The following is a 12,072-nucleotide window of genomic DNA, read 5'->3' as shown; positions in this document are numbered from 1 at the left end:
ATGTAGGCTCCGAGGTACTTAAAGCTGTTGACTCTCTCAACCGGTGCCCCGTCGATGCTGAGGGGGCTGTAGTCCTTGACCCCCGACCTCCTGAAGTCCACAATCATCTCCTTTGTTTTGCTGACGTTCAGGGAGAGGCTGTTTTCCTGGCACCATCCCGCCAGGACCTTGACCTCTTCCAGGTAGGCCCTCTCGTCGTTGGCAGAGATCAGGCCCACCACCACTGTGTCGTCAGCAAATTTGACGATTGTATTGCTACTCCGCTGAGCCACACAGTCGTGTGTGTACAGGGAGTAGAGGAGGGGACTCAGAACACAGCCCTGGGGGGCCCCTATGTTGAGGGTGATGGATGAGGAGGTGCAGTTGCCTGCTCTCACCACCTGGGGTCTGCCAGTCAGGAAGTCCAAGACCCACTGGCAGAGGTCATAGCCCAAGCCCAGGTCCCTGAGCTTGGCTATGAGTATGGAGGGGACTATGGTATTGAATGCCGAGCTGTAGTCGATGAATAGCATTCTCACATAGTTCCCCTGCCTCTTGTCCAGGTGTGATGCTGCTGTGTGCAGCACATGGGATATGGCGTCCTCCGTGGACCTGTTGGGGCGGTATGCAAATTGCAGGGGGTCCATGTTGATGGGGAGGGAGGAGCAGATGTAGCCCTTTACTAGCTTCTCGAAGCACTTCATGGCTATGGAGGTGAGAGCTACAGGGCGGTAGTCGTTGAGGCAAGCAGGCTTGGATTTTTTGGGTACAGGGATAATAGTGGACTTCTTCAGGCAGGTGGGGATGACAGCCTGTTCTAAGGACAGGTTAAATATGTCAGTGAATACTGGGGCCAGTTGGTCGGCACAGACTTTTAGGACGCGGCCGGGGATGCCGTCTGGACCTGCTGCCTTCCTGATATTCACTTTTTTAAAGGTCCGCCTCACCTCATGCTCTGTTACCCTGAACACTGCGCCTCCATCAGCAGCCGACCCCCCCCCCCCCATTGCCGAGGCTTGTGAGCTGGTGTTGTTATTACCAGCATCAAACCTCGCATAGAAGGTATTGAGGTCATTTGCTAAGGAGATGTCACTGTTCAGTTTGAGGGAGGCGCCTTTGTAGTCTGTCATCGTTTTGAGCCCCTGCCACATAGCTCTAGAGTCAGCTTGTTCAAACTGGAGTTCAATTTTATCCCTGTAGCGTCGTTTGGCCTCTGACACAGTCCTCCTTACGTTGTATCGCGCCACCTTGTGGTCATTCATGTTGCCTGCCTCTAGGCCGTCGTTGTATGCTTTGGTGCGCTCTCTCAGAGCTTCACGGACGGATTTGTCTACCCAGGGTTTTTGATTTGGGTAAACTTTCATTTTGGTAGTGGGGATTGTTTCTTTCACCCTAGTACAAACATAGTCCAGCACTGTCTCCGTGTAGGCTTTAATGTTATCTGTGTCGCGGAACACATTCCAGTCTGTGTTGTGAAACACTGACCGGATCGTATCCTCTGACGTCACATCCCATTTCTGCACCTCTCGCGAGACTACGGGAGTACTTTTAATTTTCTGTCTGTACTTCGGTGTAAGAAAAATTGATGCGTGATCTGACTTACCGAAGCCACTATCAGAATGAGCCTTGTAGCCACCTTTAAATTGCGTGTAACAGTGATCTAGGATGTTACCGCCTCTGGTGTTGCAAGTCACATGCTGATAGAAGTCGGGCAATACCTTTCTCAGATTGGCGCTATTGAAATCTCCCAGAACTAAAATGGCGGCGTTAACATTCGCCTCTTGGATTCTATTTACCTCGTCGTGTAGTCTGGAGAGCGCAACCTTGTTGCTGGCTTCAGCTTGCGGTGGCATATACACTCCGACCAGGACGATCGCCGTTAACTCCCTCGGGAGGAAGAAAGGACGACACTTGATGGTTATATATTCCAGTTCTGGGGAGCAGTGGTTGGATAGTTCCTTCACGTTAGTTGGGTCAGTCCAATTTTTGTTCAACATGAAGGCAATACCTCCTCCACGTTGTTTACCGGATTCTGCTGTTCTATCCTTGCGGTGAATGAAGAAATGATCGGCCGGTAGGATGGCGTGGTCTGGGACTTCTGGCGCCAGCCACGTCTCGATGAAGCAGAGAACGTTACAGTCCCTAACGTCTCTCTGGAATTGAATCCTTGCTCGGATGTCGTCTAGTTTATTGTCTATTGATTGTACATTGGCTAGCAATATACTGGGTAGTGGTGTCCTGTGCCGCCTGGTTCTCAGCCTGTTACGGACTCCAGCTCTCTTTCCTCGCCGTCTGGGTCCTTTGTCCCTGGGGGCGAGATCCGGTCCTGATGTCCTCAAGATCTCAACGGGCCATTGTTGCGGTTCAGAGAGCTGATCCAGAGAGTAATCCAGTCGGTAAGTTTCCCGTAATCCAATGTCTATTAGTGACTGACGGTCATACACATTAATTGCACCTACTGTTGGTACAGACAAAACTCTTAAAACTATAAATATTAACAAAAGTATGCACAGTCTCGACGGAGCGCACAGACAGGCAGCCGGACGTAGCGGCGCCATCTTTTCACGAGTTTCAGAGTAGGTATGATGAATTAGCAATAATCCACTTGATAAAGTCAAATTGGATGCAACCTAATGATACCACGGCTTGAGATGAGTGAAAACGGATAAGATACAACTTGTTTAATTTAATTAGTTTTACCCAGCTGACAGAAACTGGAGGTGTGGCCTTTGTGCATGTGGCCTTTTGCTGCAGGTGTCACTCATCAGTAATTAGTGATAGTGATTTAAAGACTTGCTGGCTTAGCGTCAGCGAAGCGTCGAGAAACGAAGAGGGACAAAAAGGAGGAGTTTTCCTGGAGTTATCCGCGGAGGGATCCACCGATCCACCCAGTGCTAAGTACACCATAATCCTATATTTCCCTATATTTCCCTCCCACTCTGCTATTTCCCTACTATCTCGCTTCCTCCCTACAACCTTCTCCCTGCCACTCTTGACACCACAATGTGCCTCATACATATATCCACAATCTGCTGCTCCAGAACAGATTCAACCCATCCACGCCAGTTTGCTAGCAACCCGGCTAATCTCTCCTACCCTCCTACAGCCACTAATACACCTGTCACAGTACGGGGAGGCTTATGGAATTGTCAATCAGCAGTCAAGAAAGCTGACTTCATTACTGCCTACGCCCATAGTCAAAATCTGCAGCTCCTGGCTCTAACTGAGACCTGGATAACCCCCAATAACTCATCAACACCTGCAGCATTATCTACAAACTATAACTTCACTCACACACCTCAACCCTCCAGACGGGGTGGAGGCACTGGCCTCATGACATCTCCTTCATGGGTTACAAACCCAGAACTGTCAATCTCCTCCCTCGAATATCACGCAGTATCTGTCTCTAATCCTTTCAATCTCACCATTGTTACACTCTACCGCCCTCCAGGTCCCCTCGATCACTTCACAGATGAGCTGGACATGCTTCTAAGCTCCTTACCGGAAGATGGTACCCCTCTCCTTCTATTGGGCGACTTCAACCTGCCTGACTCATCTCAGTCGGTCCCAGTGGTCTCCCTGCTACAACAATTTGACCGGACTCCCACTGCCATGCCTCCCACCCACAAAGCAGGCAACTCCTTGGATCTCATATTTTCCCGTAACTCCAGCATCATTAACACCACGGTAACTCCCCTAGATGTATCTGACCATTCCTTCATATCCTTCTCACTAACTCTCATGCTTAACCGAAAGGTCTTCACCCCAACTCAAACCGTCTCACTCAGACGCAACCTGCCCTCCCTATCCCCCTCCACCCTCTCCTCTGACATAATATCCGCTCTACCTTTGAGTGACACCTTCTCTGCTCTCCCCACAGAGATGGCAACCTCCACCCTCCTCTCAGCCCTTGCAACCTCCTTCGACAAGCTCTGTCCCCTCGTTGAGAAACCTGCCCGCGGTTCCCCACCCAGTCCATGGCTGACGGATGCAGTGAGAGAACAAAGACAGGTCCTGAGAGCGGCTGAGAGGAAGTATAGAAAGTCACGCCTCACTGCTGACATCGACACATATCACAACCTCTTGTTAACATTTTCCAAAACCATTACTAATGCCAAAGCTTCTTTCTTTCACCATAGGATCGAGGCCTCTGCCAAGAATCTTCGCAAACTGCATGCTACCATGTCCTCCCCCCTGCGGATGGGTGTCCCCCAGGGCTCGGTCCTAGGACCCCTTCTCTTCTCCCTCTACACTAAATCACTGGGTAACATTATCACGTCTCATGGCTTCTCATATCATTGTTATGCCGATGATACTCAACTCTTCCTCTCCTTCCCTCCCTCAGATATCCACGTCTCTGAGCGGATCTCGGCCTGTCTGTCCGACATCTCCGCCTGGATGACGACCAACCACCTCAAACTGAACCTAAGCAAAACAGAATTGCTCCACCTGCCGGCCAAATCCCCCCCCCCCCTGACCGACCTCTCCATCACAGTCGAGAATGCAGCTGTGACCGCGTCCCAGACCGCCAAGAACCTTGGTGTTGTCCTCGACGACCAGTTGAACTTCTCTGCTCACATCGCAGCGACAACCAGAACCTGCAGATTCCTCCTGAGCAACGTCAGAAGGATACGCCCCTTCCTGACAAAAGAAGCCACCCAACTCCTCGTCCAATCAACAGTCATCTCCCGCCTCGACTACTGCAACGCACTGCTAGCTGGCCTAGCGGCCCGCCTGATCTCAAACCTACCGAAGTCGGCCCATGTCACCCCACTTCTTAGGGACCTGCACTGGCTCCCCGTTGCTGCACGTATCCGCTTCAAGGCCCTCGACCTAGCATACCGTGCGGCAAAGGGAACCGCTCCCGCCTACCTCCGGTCAATGGTCTCTAACTACACACCCTCAAGACCCCTACGCTCTGCATCTTCTGGCCGCCTCAGACCTACTCCTATCCAAGCTCCCGGAGGGTCATCAAAGAGAAGCCGCCTATTCTCAGTCCTTGCCCCACAATGGTGGAATGAACTACCCACCCCAGTTAGGACAGCCGAATCCCGTCCAATCTTTCGCCGTCGACTAAAGACTCACTTCTTCAACCATTATCTGAAATGATAAAAAAAAAAAAAAATATATATATATATATCTAACCGTGACTAACCTTACTGTCATGCACTTGTCCTAAAACTAACCTACACTGTAACACGCAACACTTTGATAAACATTGTTACTCAGCTGATAGAGTTGTACCATTCTTGCTTTCTTGTCGTACAGAACTTGTAAGTCGCTTTGGATAAAAGCGTCAGCTAAATGACTAAATGTAAATGTAAACTGAAGGCTAAATATTGGGTCCTTCTGCAATGGTCCACGAAAGCAAACTGATGCATTTTTATTCAATAAAAACACAATGCAGGTGCAGATAATGCTCTGTGCATTTGCTTGAAAAGGCTAGCTGTTGTGTTCTGAGTGCTGCGGTTGTTCTGTGTCATGCTCCTCCATGTTTGTTTTATTATTCCAGCACATAACCTGGAATAACCGGGAATCCAGGTCAGGAATGAAGTAAAATACTGATGTAAAGCAAGTCTGCTGCTTTTTCTCTCGTCTCATGATATATCTTGTCTTATTACATGGTGTTTTCACAATCGCCGAAATGCTTGATTGTGATTGGTCAATAGCCCCTGACAGCGGTGAATTCTTTTTCGATAACTGACCGCTGCCATGGGCAACGCGCTATAATCACCAGTGATTATTGCTTTTCGCAGCTGGAGCAATCAAGCCCACTGACACACACTGCATCAGTGCAATCAGACACACATGCCGGCTGCCGGCGATAATAATAATCACTTTATTTGGGCTGACAGAGACACAGAACAACTGCTTCTGCATTTGATCTTGTCTTGTCGATGGTGTAAAATAAACTAGGTATATTGTTAGTAAGTTAGCCATGTAATAAGCGTGATAATGTATAGCTATACTCTGTCATTGTCGCAAAATAATTGACCTTCACTGACGTTTAGAACACCTCGGCAAGGCGCCTCGGTATTCTAAACTCTGTGTCGGTCAATTATTTTGCGACAATGACCTCGTAGCTATACATTATCCCTTACATATTGAGCTGCCTTAAGTCTGTTCATGGAATAATTCTTGAAAATGTTTTCTTATTACCCAATAGTGATCCCAATGCCCTAATTTTAAGGCATGGCCGCTATTTCATTGTTCTGCCAGGGTACTGTTGACCATTGAAAACCACAACAGGTACTTGACATGAAAAAGGGTGATTGTTTATTTGTTAACGCACCGCCCGCTCTTAACTCATTGACTGCCATGCTGTTTTTCCAACTTTACTCCCTGAGGCCAGCATTATTGACTATTTTCATGATTTTTGCAGACCCATCGTATATTCTATATTATAGCTACTGTATGGAGAAAATAGTATGGCTCATTTGACAGGCACTATTTATACTCCAACAGGGACAAAACTGTATTTCTACATACCTTAGTTTGTGCGCTATACCACGCAAAGAAATCACCCCGTTTCACAATAATCCAGGCTGGTTTTCTAGATTGTGTTTTGTGAGGCGTATCCGCAAATCTCGCTGCTGCTCGCCTGAAACCTATATTATTGCCAGGTCAAAGGTAAAAAAAGGGAGGTAGGGACCGCACTCTGAATATCGTTGTTTTTTATTTTCAAAGGACACAAAACGTTTTCAGCCATCCGGCCTTCATCAGTGGCCGGATGGCTGAAAACGTTTTGTGTCCTTTAAAAAACAACGATATTCAGAGTGCGGTCCCTACCTCCCTTTTTTGCATAATTAATATTGGACTACGCACCTGTCTGAGCGCAGTGGTTACCCTTTTCTACCAGGTCAAAGGTAAACACGACCATGTTTCCAACACTGCGATCATTACAAAGGCATGTTTAATGATGGGGCTCGGTTAAATAGACGTAAAATAGACGTTACCTTTGTCAGAAGGTACTCCACTCTCGCTCCAAGGGTCTTGAATCAGAACAGGATCAATACATACAACGTTAGGTGGCCCTCATCCATTGTCTTCTTCTTCTATAGTCTGCTCGGGCCAGACTATGCCACAGAGCCGAATAGGTTTCCTCATCGGCCGGTTTGACTATAGTATTTTTATGATTTACCAGAAGTGCTGAGTCCAACATAGTGGTGGAAACGCACCTTATCATCTATAATCATCATCCATATAATCCGCATTGTCTTCTTCATCAATGCTGCCATGCCACTGCTGAGAGTGCCCTAGTATAGTGATCCCTAGTGATTTGGTTGCTCTCAGCCCATGTTGTTCATAAGGTGGCGATACTGCCACCTGTCAGGATTCAATCGTCATTGCAGGTCCCAGGCACACTCACAAAGGCGAGAATTTTTAGAATAAGAAAATAGAAAACAAGGAAAAAGGAACTAAAAACAAGATATCTCGTTTTTGGCGCTCAAGCGTTGGCTCTCAGAAACTAGATATCTCGTGGTTGGCGCTCAATGAGTTAAGAATTAAACTTTTCTTTATTTTATTTTACTCTCAGACTTTAATCTCCTGCATCCTCCCTTTCGGCAAAAGGCATCCGTCTTCTCCTCCGTGTCAACGGACTTGCAGCTAAGCGAGTGAGTGGCGCGTATCGTCTCAGAGGCGGACATTTTGAAAAGCTCCACTGTGTGCGAGAGAGAGAGAGAGAGAGAGAGAGAGAGAGAGAGAGAGAGAGAGAGAGAGAGAGAGAGAGAGAGAGAGAGAGAGAGAGAGAGAGAGAGAGAGAGCATGTCTGCTCATCTTCGAGCACCGAAATGGAAACCTGCTACTCCTTACTGAGTGTCAGTCATTATTCCAGCACTTCTTTTTTAATGACGTTGGTGACACATGAGTGATATTAATACAAACTTCAGAGAGGTTCCAAATCAAGGTTAAATCTAGTGAAAAATGAGCTGATGGCTTGTAAATCAAATGTCATTAAGTCAGCTAGTGCTGGGGGGTGTCCTTAATGGATGAGAGAGAGAGAGAGAGAGAGAGAGAGAGAGAGAGAGAGAGAGAGAGAGAGAGAGAGAGAGAGAGAGAGAGAGAGAGAGAGAGAGAGAGAGAAAGCTAAGCTGCACAGGCGCTTGATTGGCAAGGGATACACTCATCCTAACGCACGCACACAGACACGTATGCCACGTGCACGTGCATGAGCGATGGTGCGCACACGCACTGACGTGTGCATATGCAACACACATGCTTTATATTATGACAAAATACTTGTGCCCTAAGGGTAAGGATAAGACCTCAATGAATAAAACATGAAAATAAATAATTATACTTTGTAACTACACACTCTAGTTTTTCTTGACAATTCAGGACAGCACTTGCTCACAAGCGGTCATATAATTTACCCGTAGGCCTAGTATCGACACATTTAGCCCCCGTTTTATTCCTCCTTTTTTAATGATGCAGGGTTCATTTCTCACGTTCATCTGACTGCTACACCCATCACTGATAACTGCACAATAAGGTCCTCTAGCCTCCTCTTGTTGTTAGATGTGACCAGCACTGCTATGTTATTTTGTCTCACAAGCATTGGCCAAACTTGGCCCGCAGGCCCCAAATTGGGTGGTGCTGCTATAATCCTACCAGTTTCAAACAGTGTCAAACAAAATACACACCTAGGTTCATACAGGTGATCTGAGGAGTTAAAATACAATTAGGGCTAGATCCACAAAGAATGGATTGCACGGTGCTATAGTTGCACCCTTACATACAATTCATTATGAATTGAAAATGGGGGACCCTGATGTAAACAAGACGAAAGTATTTCTCTGGTCTGCATCCCCTTAACAATTGTGTGTATTGAGCCGTACTGTATTGTACCCATTCTGCAATCTGTTAATAAAATGTTCATTCAATCAATCAATCTGCGCTGTGATTGATAGAATGAAAATGAGCCCCAGCCTGAGTCTCCACCTCACTGTCCCACTCCCTGCTCAGCCTGAGCCCCAGCCTGAGTCTCCACCTCACTGTCCCTGCTCAGCCTGAGCCCCAGCCCGAGTCTCCACCTCACTGTCCCACTCCCTGCTCAGCCTGAGCCCCAGCCTGAGTCTCCACCTCACTGTCCCTGCTCAGCCTGAGCCCCAGCCTGAGTCTCCACCTCACTGTCCCACTCCCTGCTCAGCCTGAGCCCCAGCCTGAGTCTCCACCTCACTGTCCCACTCCCTGCTCAGCCTGAGCCCCGGCCTGAGTCTCCACCTCACTGTCCCACTCCCTGCTCAGCCTGAGCCCCAGCCTCTGTCTCCACCTCACTGTCCCACTCCCTGCTCAGCCTGAGCCCCAGCCTCTGTCTCCACCTCACTGTCCCTGCTCAGCCTGAGCCCCAGCCTGAGTCTCCACCTCACTGTCCCTGCTCAGCCTGAGCCCCAGCCTGAGTCTCCACCTCACTGTCCCTGCTCAGCCTGAGCCCCAGCCTGAGTCTCCACCTCACTGTCCCTGCTCAGCCTGAGCCCCAGCCTGAGTCTCCACCTCACTGCTTCTTGTCTCCACCTCACTGCTTCTTGTCTCCACCTCACTGCTTCTTGTCTCCACCTCACTGCTTCTTGTCTCCACCTCACTGCTTCTTGTCTCCACCTCACTGCTTCTTGTCTCCACCTCACTGCTTCTTGTCTCCACCTCACTGCTTCTTGTCTCCACCTCACTGCTTCTTGTCTCCACCTCACTGCTTCTTGTCTCCACCTCACTGCTTCTTCTCGATGGACCTGCTCCACTGTCAGCGTCCTCCTCTCTGTGGGACCTACTTTGCTCCATGATGGTTTCCCTGAGCTGAGCCCTAAACGGAGCCCTACAGACTCACACACACACATACATTGTGGTGGTCCAGATTTTTGTGAAGTGTGTCTTGTGTGACCAAAAGGTTCAATCCCCCGGCGCCGGCAGGAATTAATAACGCTCTCCCCCCCTCCCTTAGCTCTGATCGCTGAAGTGCCATTGAGCAAGGCACTTAATCCCCCAACCGGTCCAGTGGAGCCGCTCAGTCTTGGACAGTCTCAGACTGCGACTGCACTAGACAGCTCTCGGGTGCGAGTGTGAAGTAGGGTCGTCGCTGAAAAGGAGCAAACGCTAAATCTACCCTGGGGAGATAAAGAAAAAACAAAAAAAATGATCATGTTGGTTCACGCTGCAGCAGTGTCTGGAATATACATATTCAAAATACTGTATATCATCAGTGCATAATCCCACCTTTACTTACAGAAACGTGACAACATTATAAGAAATGCGCCAGATACCAATGTCCTCTCTGTGGGTTCAGTAGAAAGCTATCCGGGAGCCTAGCTTAGCACAAATTAATGGAAGTGGTTATATGGACCACTAACCTAGCTACTGAGTTTTAAGCTAATGTTGAGGGGGGTGACAGGTTGGTGGAGGGTGGTTATGGGTAGGGAAGGTTAAATGCTAGGGAGAACAGGTAGGCTTTGAGATGGGATTTGAAGGTGGAGAGTGAGGGAGAGTCTCTGACGGTCTGAGGGAGGGTGTTCCAGAGTCGGTGTGCAGCATGTGAGAAGGCCCAATCACCAAAACGTATGCGTTTTGGATGACGGGACAGTGAGGGAAGCAGTGGAAGAGGACCGGAGGGAACGGTGGGGGCGGTAAGGGAGAATGAGGTCGGGGGGGGGGGGAAGTTGCTATTGTCTGAGACACCTAGGAAGTGAGTCGTGAGAGCGGGACATAACATTGCTTATACCAGTAAAAGTAGAGGGGGCATATTCGATTGAACAACATATTTTACAATGTTTTCCCCACTGATTGCCCTCTATCCTATACTCTACGCTCTTCACTATAGTCTATACAGGGGTTCTCAACCTTTCTGCTGCCAAGGCACCCCTGTGTTCAATAAAATATTCCAGGGCACCCCTACATACGATAAAGACTTTTCCGGTCCTGTCTTTTTTGCTACAATGATGACAAAAGTGCTTGCTTTCAAAATAATGTTTATTTAAGAAACCGGGAAACACATTTTGTGTGTATCCACTATGCAGGCTATATAATGCATTATTAACAGGTGTTTCAGGTCTAAATGGCTTAGTACTGTTGACATTACACTGCTTGTAGTAGTAAATCAAATAGCATATTTCTTTAAATAAAATTACAGAAAATTATCACTAAAGTGCTATCTGTTGCAGCTGCACACTTTTCCATAAAAATAGCATATTTGGATAAGTTTGACCAGTTCTCAAAAACTGAGAATCATGGATTTTTTTTAAATACAGAAAATTATCACCAAGTTACCATTTCTCAAAAAATATAAATAAATACAGAAAATAAGCACTCGTTCACTCAGTGGACATTTCTAGCTCAATGTGAGGTCTGCTGCTGCTGGTTAATAATACGGTCAATACGTGGGGAGATCTTTGACAAGGCAACACGCATGTCATCCTCAAGGCTCAACTTGGCCCTATATTTTGTTTTCAGAGCTGTCATGGATGAAAAGCCAGCTTCACACATTATGTGGTGATGAATGGTATCAACACCTTAACTGCTGCATCATGAGATACTTGTTACTCAGCACCACACTCTGAAACCAGCTCTCCAGGTGGTATCAGATGAGATTTCAATGAGTTCTTCCAAGAGTTTGGATGGAGATGTGTCAGGAAGCTTTGTCTCAATGTTGTCTGTAAAGTATTTTTTTTATCCAGAGTAACTTGGTGATCCTTTTCTGTGTTTTATTAAATAATGATTTTCAGATTTTGAGAAATGGTCAAACTTATCCAAATATGGTATTTTCATGGAAAACAGTGCAGCTGCAACAGACAGCACTTTAGTGATAATTTTCTGTAATCCAAAAATAATTAAAAAAAAATAATAATATTTTCTATTAAATTTTTTACATCTCAAGGCACCCCTGGTAGCTCTCTGTGGCACCCTAGGGTGCCGCGGCACCCCTGTTGAGAACCGCTGGTCTATGGGACAGCTCCAGATGACATCATCACTAGTCACTATAGTCTATGGAGCAGCACCAGATGACATCATCTCTAGTCACTATAGTCTATGGAGCAGCTCCAGATGACATCATCACTAGTCACTATAGTCTATGGAGCAGCTCCAGATGACATCATCACTAGTCAC

The sequence above is a fragment of the Notolepis coatsorum genome (assembly GCF_963971535.1).
Source record: "Notolepis coatsorum genome assembly, chromosome: 1".
In the NCBI taxonomy this organism is placed as follows: domain Eukaryota; kingdom Metazoa; phylum Chordata; class Actinopteri; order Aulopiformes; family Paralepididae; genus Notolepis; species Notolepis coatsorum.
Note: the sequence above shows the minus strand (reverse complement) of the source record.